The following is a 6381-nucleotide window of genomic DNA, read 5'->3' as shown; positions in this document are numbered from 1 at the left end:
GCCCTATGGCAAAACCCCTCCTCCCCTCAAAAATACTCTAAGTCAAAGGTTCAATGATATTCATGTCAAAGGTACTCACTCAGGCACTTTCTTTCTCATGACAGAAATAAATATTTTTTTTTAAAAGTTGTCAAGTTGTCAGACAAGAGCTTCGAGACAAAAAGACTCCGGACTTACAGATTTCATGAGAGGCATGAGGGTTAAGGAAGTGCCCAGGAGGGTCTCCGATTCCTGATCTGTGTGCTAGTTGAAGGGGCCACCATTTTACTGCAACAGGGATACTGGTGATAACTGGGTGTCAGGGGATCATGAGTTCTATCTTAGACCTGCTCAGCTCGAGGTCCCTGAGAGACATCCTGGAGCACCATTTAAGAGACACTAAGTTTCGGGGACCAGTAGATGATGTAACGGTTACGTCACTGGACTCCCACATGGTCAACTGCCTTTCAAGTCCTGGACCCAGAGGCTTGAAACTTGCACTGGGCATATGCGCATGCATGCCCAAAATCCCGAGAGGCGAATGGAGAAGGGATTGCAGCGTGACCATTCCCCTGGGGAGTGATTTCTCGCTTTCTGTCTCTCTGTCTCTCTGGCAAGCATGCAAGCTCTATAGCAAAAATCTCTCTTTCCAAAAAAGAAAGAGATACTAAGTTACCAGGCCAGAGATGGCATAGTGGTTACGTTGCTGGACTCCCACATGGCCAAATGCAGTTTGAGTCCCAGACCCAGTGGCTTGAAAATCATGCTGGGCACATATGCATGCATGCCCAAGATCCTAGGAGAATGGAGAAAGGATTGCAACATGACCATTCTTCCTGGGAGGTGATTTCTCACTGTCTCTCTCACTGTCTCTGTCTCTCTCTCTCCCCAGAGAGCACATATACCCTAAGACAAAAAACTCTTTAAAAATAAAAATAAAATAAGAGAGCCACTACGTTACTTGAGTCTGGAGCTCCAAGAAGAGATCTGCATTGATCGCTGGGATAACCCTAGAACCAGCCAAGCACATGGCAAGAACGTCAGAGTCCATCAACCTAGAACAGCTGGCGTGAGCAGCGGCGCAGTACATAAGCACAATGCTCCACATGACCCCATGGCAGGGTTCTGGGTTCGCAACAGGAGGCCTCCCTGACTAGTCAGGTGTATGCCCAGTCCTTAATCAAGGCTGGCCGGAGTTGGGGATGGATCTCCATGTCAGGACCCTATTGGGGATGCTTGTCTGTCTGCCTCTCTCTCATGGAAAAAAAATAATAATAATAAACTTAAAAAAAAAAAAAAGAAAGAATAGCTGAATCCCGATGGTAAAGGGACAAAAAGGGAGAAGTGGTTTACCAAAAGTCAAAGCAGATGATAAGTTAGAAAGAAGTTGTCCAAGACATGAGCAGGGAACGGGATGTGACAATGACTCCGGCTGTCCCATGAACACTTAGAAATCGAGAGTCAGCTCGGTCCTCTAATAAACATACAATCAGTTGAAAGTGTGTGCCTCTGGTTAGTTTGGTGACATGGCACAGCCTCCCACCTTCACGACCAGATGGCACTCCCCACCAGCTCCTCCTTTATAGAAATTCTGGAGCTGTAGTGCCTGTTCTCACATCCAGCAGGGAACTATGATCCAAGGCTGGGAAAACTGGCACAAAAACTCTTTGGCTCATCCAAGTCAGCTTTCCCTGGGTCCCAAGTCTGCTTTTGCAGATGCATTTGCATGCAATTTGCACTGAGCTGCAAATTCTGGCTTCCCCTTCAAAGAGCTAGCACTTCTTCCCATATCCTCCCGTCTTCACCCATACCCCTAAGAAAAATGGGCTTTAGTGATGAAAAAGAAGGGTGGGGTGTTCCTTAATTTCTGTATTTATCCAGAATCCATTTATTAAGGGTCCAAAATTCATTTATGAAAGTGCAGGCTGCCTCCGAGGACTGGAGACCACGTCTTGTTTCCTGGCCCCACCCCTAGCCCTGTCCATAGAGAGGGAGGAGGCACACCCCCACCCCTACAAGTCTCCCAGACTAGAAGCTGGGCTAGAGTAGAGGGAGAAGAATTGGGATCTGAGGACCTATATGCTCACTCTAGGACCCAGGTCCCTGGAGAAGAGCCCAGCAATCAAAACTCGGCAAGCTCAGTTGGAGTGACCTATTTTATAAAGAGGATCACAGGGTCAGATAAAGATGCCATGGACCGGTGAGTTCTGCTCCCTGATCTGCAAGGCAGGAGAGAGACTTCATAGGACCAGTCAGCTTGGGGACTGACATTGCCCCAGCTTCACAGCCCAGAGACCCCTCCCACACTCTCCACCTGGAAGGAGAGACTCCAGGATAAAGACAGGACAAGCCCTAAGTGAGGAGCTGCCTTGTCATCAAAGTGCATCTACACCCACTTAGCCTGGACACAGTAGCTGAGAGGCCACCTTGAGGGTTCTGGGCTCTTGTTTCAGAGCATATACAAATGAAGACCAGGGGCCAGCAGGAGGTATGATAGTTAAGGCACTGGACTCCCACATGGCCAACAGCAGTTCAAGTCCCAGACCAGGTGACTTGCTTTCTCATTTTCACTCTCTCTTTCTTTCTCTTTTCTCTCTGTCTCTCTATCTGGTAAGCTCACATGTTCTATAGAAATTTTAAAATAATAATAGTAATAGATAAAATTAAATAAACAAGTATTAAAAAAAAAAAAAAGACCAGGTGACTCCTTTGGGGATCTCAACCTCTAGGGAGGTCCCTCCCACTGGGTCTAACTAACGGGCACCAAGCCACACTGCACACCGGAGCTGGCACCTGGGACAATGTTACGTTCGCTCAAGAACAAATGCACTGCCGCCTAGCCATTGCTCCCTCCTATGAGCACTTTAAGTTTCTGCTACTGTTCCAGCACTGCTGGAACCAAAATCCCAACATCCCCCCAGGGATACTCATGACTCAGATGCACTAGATTTGCAAGGTTCCAGGACCAGCAGTTGGCATAATGGCTATGTCGCTGGACTCCCATGTAGTTGACCGTGGTTCAAGTCCCAGATCCAGTGACTTAAACTCATGCCAGGCGCGTGTGTGTGCGTGCCCAAGATCCCGAAAGGAGAATGGAGGAGAAGGGATTGCGGCATGGCAATCCCCCCTGGGGGGTGATTTCTTGCTTTCTGTCTCTCTGTTTCTCTCTGTCTCTCTGGTGAGCACAAGTGCCTTGAAGCAAAAACCTCTTCAAAATATATATATATACATATAGATAGATAGATAGATAGATAGATAGATAGATAGATAGATAGATAGATAGATTTGCAAGGTCCAAAGGTGGTGTGTGTGGCAGCAGGGGCAGGGAGGGGAGGAAGTTCTGTGCAGAATGGAGGAGGCATAACTGATCACCAGCCTCCAAGATGGGCCCCAGTAATCCTCCCTCCTGGTATTCACCATCTTGTGTGGGAAACGTCAATGAGTTCATGGAAAATGAAATTAAAGTGCAAGTTTATTTTGGTGTGGGGGAAAAAATAAGAATCTATACATACCTTGTTTTTTTCCTATTTAGAAAAGTTTATTGAACATTATTTCCATATCACACTTATCAAAAGAAAAACTTCATTTTTCCTGAAGGCACCCCTTCATTTCACATGATCTATACTCTAATGTGTTTTTTTTTTGTATTAAAAATACGGTTAAGTCTGAAATTAGTAAAATGCGACATATAAAACCTCCTTAAAAAATAAGTCTAAAAAATGGTCACCATATATCCAGAGAAGAGTCCCCATAGTAAATGTTTCCTATGTAAATCATATTTGAATACAATTTTTAGAACCACATTTAAATATATTCTGCAATTTGTTAACTAAAGGCATCCACATTTTTCTTCCCTCACATATCTGTTCCTTTGATAAAGCTGGCAACTTCTGCTAGAGGAAATGCAGGAGGGAAAAAAATAGCAGCTATTTCTCAAGGTTTGAGAAATCTGGTCCACCTTCAGTGTAGTTTCCTGAGGTTTCTGCTCCACTGCAGTCAAAACCAGGGTTTCCTTTCTGGAATCTGTCTCATGTAAGCTTTCTCTGCATTTGATCTTGTACCCAAGGATCAGCTGCATGTTCAGATTCTAGTAGAGAAGTTCAATAGTTTGCCACATCTCTTTTTGTTTTTGTAAGAACAATCTGGACCATTTTTTCTGTCCTCCAAAGTCCACGTTCCCTCATCAGCTACCAAGATCCCTTGAGGCTCTTGCAGCCACCCACGGCCAGCACCACACGCTGGCTCTGCAGGCCGCGCTGGATATCCTGCACCCAAGTGTCTGGCGGCCCTTGAACTTCAGTGAACACCTCCAGGGCCTGGTACCAGTGGCCCCACAGCGTCCTGCAAGGAACAAACCCACTAGGCTCCTCAAAGGGGGCTGACATACTCCAGTGCCTCCCAGAGGTGGTACCAGCCACACCAAGTGAACTGAGCGGCCCTTGAACTTCAGTGAACACCTCCAGTGCCTGGTACCACTGGCCCCACAGCGTCCTGCAAGGAACAACCCCACTAGGCTCCTCAAAGGGGGCTGACATACTCCAGTGCCTCCCAGAAGTGGTACCAGCCACACCAAGTGAACTGAGCGCCTAGCTTTTTCAGAATATGTATTTTTTCATGAACTTTCTGAAAATCCCACATATAAATCTTCTTAACATTGAATAGAACAGATCTAGCTAATCAGTAGGCTATTATACGAATGTCGGAATTAGGCTTCAGAGGCTCTGTCATAAAGCTTTGTAGCTTCTATCCTCTGCCCTCTTGGCTCTCGGGCTCTGGAGGAAATCTGCAGCCTTGTCATAAGGACAATCGAGCAGTCCTGTGAGAAGGAGCATGTGAGAACTGAAGCTTCCCACGAGCAGTCAGCACTAACTCGGGTGCATGAATGGCCATCTTGAAAACAGATCTTCCACCTCCATCAACCCTTCCTACTGATCAGCCAATATAGCAAATAATAAATTATTATGGTGGGCCAGCAAGTGGCATAGTGGTTAAGCACTGAGTTCCCACATGGCTGACCACAGTTTGAATCTTGGACCTGGCAGCTTGAAACTCACGCCAGTTGCGTGTGTTTGTATGCTCAAAATCCCAAGAGGAGAATGGAGGAGAAGGGATTGCAGTGTGGCCATTCCCCCTGAAGGGTGATTTCTCATTTTCTGTCTCAGCGAGCACACCCTATAGCAAAAATCCCTGAAGTAAAAATAAATGATTATTGTTTTAAGCCCTAAGTATGGAGTTAATTTGTTACACCACAGTAAGTAATATGATATGTTGTCGTTTTTCTTAGAGAAATATCTAAGAATAGAATAGCTGGGTTCTATGGTAAATATATGCTGAACTTCAGTAACAGTTTTCCAAAGTAATTGTACCGTTTTTCACTCCTACATACGCCATATACAAGTTCTGGTTGCTTTTTTCTAAGACCTATTCCACAGAAAATAAATACCTTTTTTAAAGAATTGTTTTATTGGGACCAGCAGGTGCCATGGTAGTTAAAGTGCTGGATACTTCTGCATGGTCGACCACGGTTCAAGTCTCAGACCTGGTGGCTTGCTTTATCAATTTCTCTCTCTCTCTCTCTGGTCAAATTAAAATGAATGAATAAATAATAAAAATAATTATTTTATTTAACTTTATTTATTTATTTATTTATTTATTTATTTATATAAATTTGACCAGAAAGAAAAGGAAAGTGAGAAAGCAAGCTGCCAGTTCCAGGACTCAAACCATGGTCAGCCATGCGGGAATCTAGTGCCCTTAACCACCACGCCACTTGTCGGCCCCAACAAATACTTTTTTTAAAGCTCATTTATATTTTACATGAGCTGGGTGTCCAGAGAGAGACAGCACCTTCAATAGGGTCTCACCCCCAGTTTCAGCCAACCCTGGGCATGGGCATGCAAATGTCTGGTGTACTCAAGGAGGATTCCAGTCGTGAACCTGAAACCCTCCCATGAGAGTCGGCCTCACGGAGTGTTACATATATTATGGTACTACCATGCCACCCCTACAAATAACATTGTCTTCGACCTTGGTTGCACCAAACTGCCATTGCCTCCTGCCTGGGACCACCTTTTTTATGAACCAACTAATGGGCATGGCCAGGATTGGGATCAGGCACTACTTTCCAACGATGAGGGACGTGGCCTTGAAAGTCCTCCTTCACTTTAGAGTTGACCAAGCCCTTTTCCATACATGTTCAGAGTTCTTCCAGGCCTCCCCAGCCTGTAGACACAATGAGGTTGCAAAACAAACAAACGAAAACACTTCATAGACTTTGGCCTCATCTGCAGACTGCAGGTGCTCCAGTGCCCCTCAGCTTGTCCCAGTTATTTCTCACAAGTTTAGCATAGGTCCCCTCCTTAGAAGCCACTTGGGGGCAGCACCTCACTACTGCCTCTGCCA

At 45.5% G+C, this 6381-nt stretch overlaps 1 pseudogene; it reads right to left on the bottom strand.

Moving 5' to 3' along the window:
• Window positions 1-3905: 3905 nt before the first annotated feature.
• Window positions 3906-4364, bottom strand: LOC102477127 (nudC domain-containing protein 2-like; annotated as a pseudogene).
• Window positions 4365-6381: the final 2017 nt, after the last annotated feature.

Source organism: Tupaia chinensis, unplaced genomic scaffold, assembly GCF_000334495.1.
Source record: "Tupaia chinensis unplaced genomic scaffold, TupChi_1.0 Scaffold143574_1, whole genome shotgun sequence".
Lineage (NCBI taxonomy): Eukaryota > Metazoa > Chordata > Mammalia > Scandentia > Tupaiidae > Tupaia > Tupaia belangeri.
Note: the sequence above shows the minus strand (reverse complement) of the source record. Positions and strands in the feature narration are given on the sequence as shown.